This window comes from Lathyrus oleraceus, chromosome 7 (genome assembly GCF_024323335.1).
Source record: "Lathyrus oleraceus cultivar Zhongwan6 chromosome 7, CAAS_Psat_ZW6_1.0, whole genome shotgun sequence".
Classification (NCBI taxonomy): domain Eukaryota; kingdom Viridiplantae; phylum Streptophyta; class Magnoliopsida; order Fabales; family Fabaceae; genus Lathyrus; species Lathyrus oleraceus.
The window spans coordinates 217,828,134-217,839,698 of record NC_066585.1 but is presented as its reverse complement, the minus strand read 5'-3'; the positions used below and the strand labels follow the sequence as shown (position 1 = coordinate 217,839,698).

The window sequence follows — 11,565 nt, the reverse complement described above, 5'->3', positions numbered from 1 at the left end:
GAATATTCCATATGCTTCTGTTGTTGGAAGTCTTATGTATGCTCAAGTATGCACAATGCCCGACATTGCATTTGCTGTTGGAATCTTAGGAAGATATCAGAGTAATCCAGGTATGGATCACTGGAAAGATGCAAAGAAGGTGTTGAGATATCTTAAAGGAACAAAATATTACATGCTAATGTATAGGCAGACGGACAATCTTGATGTGATAGGCTATTCAGACTCCGGCTTTGCTGGTTATGTTGATTCTCGCAAATCAACATCATGATATATTTTTATGATGGCTGATGGAGCTATTTCATGGAGAAGTACTAAGCAAACCTTGGTTGCTACTTCTACTATGGAAGTCGAGTTTGTCTCCTGTTTTGAGGCTACTTCTCATGGTGTATGGCTTAAGAGTTTTATTTTTGGGCTTAGAATCATGGATTATGTTTCTAAACCTCTGAAGATTTTTTGCGATAATTTAGCAGCTGTCTTTATGGCTAAGAACAATAAAAGTGGAAGTCGAAGCAAGCACATCGACATAAAGTATTTAGCCATTAGAGAAAGAGTTAAAGATAAAATAGTAGTTATTAATCACATTAGTACTGATTTAATGATCGTTGATCCTTTGACTAAGGGCATGCCACCAATAAAATTTAAGGATCATGTAGAGAACATGGGACTTGGGTCCTCCTTATGATTGTATACATACAGTTTATTAATAAAACTCTTATATTGTGATGTTTTCTCATTTTCATGCGCACATCAGTTTGAGAAAATAAGTTACATCTGGACCAAGAGTAAACATTGGTTTATTCATCAAGTTAGTTACCACATTACAGATATATACTTGAAAATAGACGTGTTGTAATACATAGATGAGACTACTCACTTTAAGATGGACTATCTCTATGATTCACATATTTATTTCTTGAGTAAGTTTTCCATGACTCATTTATGCCAATAATCAGTTCTATGGACCAAGTGGGAGAATGTAACGGTTTCTTATTTTATATTATAATAAGTATTAATAATAAAAAACCAATTTAATGTTGTCCATAGTTTTGGGATTTTGGTTCTGAAAAGGGTATGATTTATTTTGGTTTTAATGTAAATTGATATGACCATTTAATTGGGTGGTAATGAGTTTTAATAGATTTAAATTCTTAATGGTAGAATCAAGCCTATAAATAGTCTTTGGTCCCCAAAGCTTTCTCTCATCATAAAAGAAATACACCATCTATATTGAGAGAGCAAGAGCTTGGAAGAATCAAAGGTAGTGCACTCACAACATTGCAACAATGGCTGGAGGTAAAACCTCTAATTCTATTTCCGCATTTTGTTTTGTTGATCTTGTTGTTCTTTTGTTATCAGGAACATAAGATCAATATATATATTAATCTAACATACAATCCATCAAATTCTCTTAATCAACAAAGAGGAAGAAGACCTAACTAGCTGGATGGCCACTAACAATGGCCATTACACTGTTAAATTAGAGTATGCCTTAAGGATTGACATAAAGATACAGAGCTAGAGAGCTCGGAGAGGATGAAAGATAAACACGTTTGGAACAAAATATGGAAATCCTAAATCACTTCCGAACAATAAATGCTCATATGGAGAACTAACAAATTTATACCAACCAAGGAGAACCTCTCTAATAAAGGTATTATATGTCATCATATTTTCCCTATATGTAACTATAAATTGCTGTCCATTGACCATTGTTTTATGACATGCATATGGACAACCCATATCTGGTTTGATTCTTAACTAACCCGATTTTTCAATAATAACTTCAACCAATCTTTTAAAGACAAGTTTCTTAACACTCTAAGTGATATGGATTATTATAATCGCTCTTATAATTAACACAATAAACAACATATGGATGGCCAAGAATACCATGATCTATGAGAATAAATTCATACTTGTGGAAGATATTATCAACAAAGTCCACAACAAACCCCTAATGGGATTTCTAGCTTGATCATTATTTCTATTTAAGGAGGCAATCTCCTATGTGGAGACTCAGAACTTTAGAGAAAATATCCATTATATATGAGAGTTTTAGTCGAGTCTTGTTTTTGTAGTTTATACACTTTATTTCTAGACATTAATTATAAATCACTTGAATAAAGTATTGAGTTGTATTAGAGTGTTATCTTTCATCTTTGTAATTGAATAAACACTTGCGAGAGTGATTGAGTGAAAGCGAGAAGTGTCTGAGATTCGAGGGGAGCTCTGATCGAATATTCACAGGTAGTATTAGAAAAGCGACTCTGGACGAAGTGAGTTCATATAAGACAAGTTATACTTATGACTATTAAGAGTGAAGTTCTTTCTATAGGGATTCCTAAATAGAAACTCACGATTAGTATTAGGAAAAGAGACATTGAACTCGGAGATTTCAAATAAGACCAATTTGTATTACTGACTGTTAAAAGTGAATTTCTTTTCATTGGGTTAACACCCTCCATACGTATGTGATTTTGCAGCGAGCTGGGTTACCAACTCATGTGTTATTTTTATTTTGCATTTATTTTGTCTATTACGCATTTAACTTTTCATACACATTGTTACAACATTGTGTCTGACATCTTGTCATCCGAAGAACAAAATTACAATTAACATCAAAGTAGACACCCTGTTCTATTTGGGCGTGCTTTAGTATTGTTATTATGCTTTAGATGGAGAATGCCAATGAAGAAGGATAAGTTAATCGACCAACGATTATTGATGTTACTAAGAATTTCCAAAGGTTATAGCTGAAGACCAAGTCAAATTTTATATTGAAGAAAATCTCATGCTTGTTAATATCTTGAGAAAGGTCATGAGAAGAGTATATATGAGATATGAGAATAATGTCTCTACCAATGTCAAAGACAATTAGCAACACAATTCAAAGAGTTGTAACTTTCATCGTAAAAGAAAAATGGTGAAATACAAAACCTCAACCGTTCTTACAGAGGCAAAGGGATCCAATGTCATGAATGCAAATGTTTTGGACACATTCAAGCTAAATGTCGATGTTTTATAAGGAAACAAAGAAAAAGTTACAATGTCATCAATGATAATATATATATATATATATATATATATATATATATATATATATATATATATATATATATATATATATATATATATATATATATATATATATATATATATATATATATATATATATATATATATATATATATATATATATATATATATATATATATATATATATATATATGAAGAAAGTGAATCTAATCAAGCAAAAAAAATATTGTGACGTTCACTACTCACATCAAAGACATGCAAGGTGTTAGAGATAATGGTGAGCCATTAAATTCTTTTTCATAGTTAAACAATCTTTCTTGCCTCTCATTATCATAATGATGCCCATCATTGTTCGAGTGCATATGTTTTTATTTTTTCAAAAAAAAATGTCAGAGTCCAGGTTCGAATTGGGGACCTCTAGTGTGTGAGACTAGTGTGATAACCAACTACACCACTGAGACACTTACTATTATACAACTCAAAACCTCAACCGTTCTTACAAAGGCAAAGGGATCCAATGTCATGAATGCAAATGTTTTGGACACATTCAAGCTAAATGTCAATGTTTTACAAGGAAACAAAGAAAAAGTTAAAAAAAATTTGTGAGGTTCACTACTCACATCAAAGACATGCAAGGTGTTAGAGATAATGGTGAGCCACTAAATTCTATTTTATAGTTGAACAATCTTTCTTGCCTCTCATTATCATAATGATGCCCATCATTGTTCGAGAGCATATGTTTTTATTTTTTCAAAAAGAAATGTCTGAGCCCAGGTTCGAACCGGGCACCTCTAGTGTGTGAGACTAGCGTGATAACCAACTACACCACCCAAACACTTATTATTATACAAGTCAAAACCTCAACCGTTCTTACAGAGGCAAAGGGATCCAATGTCATGAATGCAAATGTTTTGGACACATTCAAGCTAAATGTCGATGTTTTATAAGGAAACAAAGAAAAAGTTACAATGTCATCAATGATAATATATATATATATATATATATATTATATATATATATATATATATATATATATATATATATATATATAATATATATATATATATATATATATATATATAATATATATATATATATATATATATATATATATATATATATATTATATATATATATATATATGAAGAAAGTGAATCTAATCAAGCAAAAAAAATATTGTGACGTTCACTACTCACATCAAAGACATGCAAGGTGTTAGAGATAATGGTGAGCCATTAAATTCTTTTTCATAGTTAAACAATCTTTCTTGCCTCTCATTATCATAATGATGCCCATCATTGTTCGAGTGCATATGTTTTATTTTTTCAAAAAAAATGTCAGAGTCCAGGTTCGAATTGGGGACCTCTAGTGTGTGAGACTAGTGTGATAACCAACTACACCACTGAGACACTTACTATTATACAACTCAAAACCTCAACCGTTCTTACAAAGGCAAAGGGATCCAATGTCATGAATGCAAATGTTTTGGACACATTCAAGCTAAATGTCAATGTTTTACAAGGAAACAAAGAAAAAGTTAAAAAAAATTTGTGACGTTCACTACTCACATCAAAGACATGCAAGGTGTTAGAGATAATGGTGAGCCACTAAATTCTATTTTATAGTTGAACAATCTTTCTTGCCTCTCATTATCATAATGATGCCCATCATTGTTCGAGAGCATATGTTTTTATTTTTTCAAAAAGAAATGTCTGAGCCCAAGTTCGAACCGGGCACCTCTAGTGTGTGAGACTAGCGTGATAACCAACTACACCACCCAAACACTTATTATTATACAAGTCAAAACCTCAACCGTTCTTACAGAGGCAAAGGGATCCAATGTCATGAATGCAAATGTTTTGGACACATTCAAGCTAAATGTCGATGTTTTATAAGGAAACAACGAAAAAGTTACAATGTCATCAATGATAATATATATCTATATCTATATCTATCTATCTATCTATCTATCTATCTATCTATCTATCTATCTATCTATCTATCTATCTATCTATCTATATATATATATATATATATATATATATATATATATATATATATATATATATATATATATATATATATATATATATATATATATATATATATATATATATATATCTATCTATCTATCTATCTATATATCTATCTATCTATCTATCTATCTATATATCTATCTATCTATATATATATATATATAAGCAAAAAAAAATATTGTGACGTTGACTACTAACATCAAAGACATGCAAGGTGAAGTTCTAGTAACAGACTATCGATGTCACACTGGATGTTATGACATCCAATTCTGCGCAGACAGGTAATGTATGTAGAACGTAAATGTAAGAAGCAGTAAATGACATAGAGAATTGTTTACCCAGTTCGGTGACAAACACACCTACATCTGGGGGCTACCAAGCCAGGGAGGAAATCCACTATAAGAGGTATTAATTCAGGACTTAAACCACCAGTTTAATCCTATCACTTAAGACCTACCCAATGCAATTTCAATCTAAACTAAGACCTGAGTACCGACTCACTCCCCCTCAATCACAACAGTGATAACAACCTTTAATAATTTTAAAGTCAGTGGTGAAGATATACTTCAAACAACTCTTGATTGTGCTTAAAAGCTTTAATCAAGAAACACAGCACCCACGCTTAAAAGCTTAGAGTGACACAACAATTACAACTCAATAAACACCCTAGTCCAATGCAATCATCTAGGTGATAATTGCTTGGCTCACAAGTAAAACCTAATACAAGACATAATACAAGTACATCAAGGATATATACTGATATATTTAAATCTTCACGCTTCAAACCCCTGAGTTGTTGAAAGTAGGATTGTCATCCTTTTATAATGCAGTACTTGGGCCTTGTACTAGAATTTCTTAAAATTAAGGTTAAGCAAGTTAACCTAATTTCCACACATTAGGGTGCTAACAAATAGGCTATATGCTAGGTCTCTTAATTTTAGCACAATTGTTAGTTTCTTGAATTTTAGCACAACTGTTAGTTTCTTGAAAATCAGCCTGAGATAAATACTGAAACATAACAGAAAACTTAGCCTATACTTTAGCATCTGTTGTTAGGGATGAATGTCATAACATTCAGTTTGACATCCAGAGAATGTTGTCATGAATGAATTTCATAACATTCAGTTTGACATCCAGTAAATTTTGTATTAGTTAATCCTGCAGCATACTACTTAAGCATGTCACGACATCAGTCAAGACATCTAAGTACAGTAAGTGTTTTAACATAAAATGCAGCCAATCAAAAACATCTACAAACTCCCCCTTTGGCAAATTTTTGGCTAAAACAACTTGGCATCACAACAGAGTTCACAGCAGCAGAAAGCACACATCCAAGCAGAGAATCAAATTAGCTAATACACTTAGTAAACATAGAAGTTAAACTTCAAATAGCAGCAGCAAAGGCGAAGATCAAGCAGAGAGCAAACAACAACATAACCTCTTGTTTAGAGGACCTTCTTTTTATAACAGCTGGATAGATCTCCTTGGAAAATACGTAAATCAGGTTGTAATCCATGATTGAATACGCCAGCTAATCAGATCTTCAATCATACATAGATTGCCATTAATTGTGCAATCACAAAACACCAAACATTCACACTGAATGTTCTGTGTACAGGATGTCATGACATCGGGTCTGACATCCTGGGAAAATCCTGCATAATTCAATAATTCCTTTTATAACTTCCAGCAGGTACAACCATATCAGATGCCATGACATCTTGAAACAATCCTGCATGAACATGTCTTTCATTTAAGCTCCAGCAAGTACATCCCATATCAGATGCCATGACCTTGTGTATGACATTCTGAAACAATCCTGCATGAACATGTTCTTGAACTCCAGCAGGTACATAGGATATCTTATGTTAATACATCACACATAACATCTTGTGAACACTCTTTGTTTCACAGGTGATTGCTGCCAACACTAAGAATCAACAAACTCCCCCTTTGGCAAATTTTGGCTAAAACATATATCTGTCCTTTTTGTTCACAAGTTAAACTATCAGCAGTTAAACAACATAACAGTAGTTTAAACAGCAGCAGAAGCAACACAATTACTAGCTTTATAGTTACTAGTAATCCACACATGCACAAGGGTACTTCTCCTCCCCCTAAATCTGTGCAGCAAAAACAGAATTACTAGTTATGGATGCAACTAGTAAGACACACAAATGCACAAGGGTACTCCTTCTCCCCCTAAATCTGTGCATACTCCAAATAACAACTACTGTAACTCCAGCACCTGTACCAGCCAGAATGTCATTCTGACATCTGCTTCAACATCAACACCTGTGCACCATATCAGACATCCTCTTTGACATCTGTAAACAGAGCAACATTCTTATTTTAACACATGTGCACTTCCTTCAATAATAGCCGTCCTTCAGTTCAGCTACATACACAACTGCTTCCACATTCCACATCAACACTTATCAACACTTCTCCCCCTTTTTAGTCAAAATTGACCAAAGGGGACCAATTAGACAAAATAAATGTCAATTAGTCTATCGGAGAATGTTAGGACAGATGTTATAACATTAAACATGTTAAAACATAATAGTTAAGCAGTACAAACCATCATCATACACAGCTGTGATAACTGAGATAATGAACAAATCCAAGGAACTCATTAAGAGCCCAAAAAATTACAAACAGGCATCAATGAGGACTGCCAGCATCCAACCTTGTGCAACATTGCATACTTGACACTCAGTTTACTTGCCACCAATTTTCCTTTGAGAGGCCACTTCCTTGCCTGATTAGCAGTGATGACTTGACAGATTTTGTTGTCAGTCACCTCAAGCTCAGGTTGAGCTTCATCAGGCCTTCCCAAATACTTGTTGATCACTGAAGGAGAGAAATTTACACACTTGCCTCTCACATACACTTTCCTGAATTCCTTAGACCAATCAGAGCACACTTTCAATTGTTTAATAATTTGAAATATTAAACAGTAAATTCCTAACATCCTTAGTTGCTATAATTCCTCAGAAAGACATATTCCCAACTTGCCCCTTAAATTTTCAAACCGAGTAGCATCCAAAGCCTTAGTAAATATGTCAGCAAGTTGTAGTTCAGTTGCCACATGTTCCAAGGTAATCACTTTGTCTTCTACCAGATCTCTTATGAAGTGATGTCTAATGTCAATATGTTTGGTCCTGCTGTGTTGGATAGGATTCTTTGAAATGTTGATGGCACTGAGATTGTCACAGAATAATGTCATGACATTCTGAGTGACATTGTACTCAGTCAGCATCTGTTTCATCCATACCAGTTGGGAACAACTGCTTCCAGCTGCTATGTACTCAGCTTCTGCAGTGGATAATGATACACAGTTCTGTTTCTTCCTTTCAACTACTCCATTTTACTGAGGAGTAATAGGTGAGGATAACTCATGACTTATTCCTTCAGATGAGTAGAAATCATCAAACTTGGAATTTTTAAACTTCTTTCCATGGTCACTTCTTATTCTGAAAACACTACTATCCTTTTCTCCCTTGGCTGAGAAGCACATTGAGGATTCGTTTGAGACTTTAGGTTCCCATAGATAGCAGTTATCTTTGGATCTGGATCCTCTCATAACTTCCTTATTTTTTCCATTTGTCACAACACATTCTTCCCTAGTGAACTGTACATTGAAGCCTTGATCACATAGCTGGCTTATGCTAATGAGATTAGCAGTTAGTCCTTTTACTAACAACACATTATTCAGTTCTGGAACTCCAGGACTGTCCAGCTTACCAACACCTTTGATTTTTCCTTTAGCTCCATCACCAAAAGTCACATAACTGGTAGTATGAGGTTGTATATCTACCAATAAGTTATTCATCCCAGTCATATGTCTTGAGCAACCACTATCAAAATACCAGTTTTCTTTGGTAGATGCCCTTAGAGATGTGTGAGATATTCTAGCAACCCATTGTTGTTTCTTGATAGGGGCATTATGCTTAGGTTCCTTCTGCTTAGGTCTGACTTGAGGGGTCTGGTTAGGATAACCATGCAACCTGTAACAGAAGGGTTTTATGTGACCAAATCTTCCACAGTAGTGGCATCTCCATCTTTGAATTTTCTTCTTTTGATGGTTAATCCTCCTGTTTCCATGATGTTGTGACATTGGTTGTGACTTCTGCTTGATTTTCTGAACTTCAACCTTTGAGCTTTTGAATTCAGATGAGGATTCCTTAACAAAGCCTAAACCAGACATGGTTCCTGATTCCTGCCCCACCTTTAGAATTTCTTCCAAAGTGTTAGTTCCTTTATTCAGCATTCTGATGGATTTTGTCATTTGATCTAGCTTAGAGGCCAGCAAGGTTATCTCACCATTTAGATCATCTATGACTGTCAGATGCTTCTTCTTCTCAGCTTCCAGCTCCTTGATAAGTTTCTTCTGCTTTTCTCCTTGTAGACACACTTCTGCACTTTTGACACATAACTCTTTATATGAAGCAACAAGTTCATCAAATGTAAGTTCATCTCCACTTGAGTCATCATCAGAGGCACAGACACTAGTTAGTGCAGTGACACGTTTTGCAGATTCTCCTTCTGATTCACTCTCAGAGTCTCCATCAGACCAGGTGACAGATAGTCCCTTCTTTTGCTTCTTGAGGAAGGTAGGACATTCAGCTCTAATGTGTCCAAAACCTTCACATTCATGACACTGGATTCCCTTGCCTTGGTTGGACTTTTCTTCAGATTTTGATCTTCTACTGATGTCAGATGAAGTGTTCTTGACATTTGGTCTACCTTTTTGATCAATCTTCTTTATGAACTTGTTGAACTGTCTTCCAAGCATGGCTATAGGTTCTGATATACTTTTATCACCTCCAATATTTCCTTCTTCTGAATCCTCTTAAGTATTTGATACAAAAGCTATGCTTTTGTTTTTCTTTTCAACATTCTCACACAAGCCCATTTCAAAAGTTTGGAGAGATCCAATAAGCTCATCAACCATCATATTGCATATATCTTGAGCCTCTTCTATAGCAGTAACCTTCATGGCAAATCTCTTGGGCAATGATCTGAGAATCTTTCTTACAAGTTTTTCTTCAGACATTTTCTCTCCTAAGCCTCCAGAAGTGTTGGCAATTTCAAGAATATTCATGTGGAAGTCATGAATAGTCTCATCCTCTTTCATCCTCAGATTTTCAAACTTACTAGTCAGCATCTGGAGTTTAGACATCCTTACCTTGGAGGTACCTTCATGAGTTGTTTTGAGAGTATCCCAAACATCTTTAGCCAGTTCACAGTGATGCACCAGTCTGAAAATGTTCTTATTTATCCCATTGAACAGTGCATTTAAGGCCTTAGAGTTTCCAAGGGCTAATGCCTTTTGCTCTTTGTCCCACTCTTCTTCAGGAATTTGCATAATGATTCCATCTTTACCAGTCTTCGTTGGGTGTTCCCATCCTTTGTTGACAGATATCCAGACCTTGCTATCCAGAGACCTCAAGAAGGCTATCATACGAGGTTTCCAGTCATCATAGTTAGAACCATCCAGCATGGGTGGTCTATTTGAGAATCCTACATCCCTGTCCATGGTACTAGAAAGTAACGTCCTTAGATCTCACCCAGAAATTAACAGGCAGGGTGCCTGCTCTGATGCCAATTGAAATTCTAGTAACAGACTATCGATGTCACACTGGATGTTATGACATCCAATTCTGCGCAGACAGGTAATGTATGCAGAACGTAAATGTAAAAAGCAGTAAATGACACAGAGAATTGTTTACCCAGTTCGGTGACAAACACACCTACATCTGGGGGCTACCAAGCCAGGGAGGAAATCCACTATAAGAGGTATTAATTCAGGACTTAAACCACCAGTTTAATCCTATCACTTAAGACCTACCTAATGCAATTTCAATCTAAACTAAGACCTGAGTACCTACTCACTCCCCCTCAATCACAGCAGTGATAACAACCTTTAATAATTTTAAAGTCAGTGGTGAAGATATACTTCAAACAACTCTTGATTGTGCTTAAAAGCTTTAATCAAGAAACACAACACTCACGCTTAAAAGCTTAGAGTGACACAACAATTACAACTCAATAAACACCCTAGTCCAATGCAATCATTTAGGTGATAATTGCTTGGCTCACAAGTAAAACCTAATACAAGACACATTACAAGTACAGCAAGGATGTATACTGATATATTTAAATCTTCACGCTTCAAACCCCTGAGTTGCTGAAAGTAGGATTGCCATCATTTTATAATGCAGTACTTGGGCCTTATACTTGAATTTCCTAAAATTAAGGTTAAGCTAGTTAACCTAATTTCCACACATTAGGGTGCTAACAAGTAGGCTATATGCTAGGTCTCTTAATTTTAGCACAGTTGTTAGTTTCCTGAATTTTAGCACAGCTGTTAGTTTCCTGAAAATCAACCTGAGATAAATACTGAAACATAACAGAAAACTTAGCCTATACTTTAGCATCTGCTGTCAGGGATGAATGTCATAACATTCAGTTTGACATCCAGAGAATG

The 11,565-nt window shown here is 34.7% G+C and overlaps 2 non-coding genes across 2 annotated transcripts; both read right to left on the bottom strand.

The window, feature by feature from the left end:
• Positions 1-3,797: 3,797 nt before the first annotated feature.
• Positions 3,798-3,871, bottom strand: TRNAV-CAC (transfer RNA valine (anticodon CAC)). The gene has a single exon. It is a non-coding gene; the product is annotated as a tRNA-Val (tRNA).
• Positions 3,872-4,745: 874 nt separating this feature from the next.
• TRNAV-CAC (transfer RNA valine (anticodon CAC)) lies at positions 4,746-4,819 on the bottom strand. Its single transcript has one exon. It is a non-coding gene; the product is annotated as a tRNA-Val (tRNA).
• Positions 4,820-11,565: the final 6,746 nt, after the last annotated feature.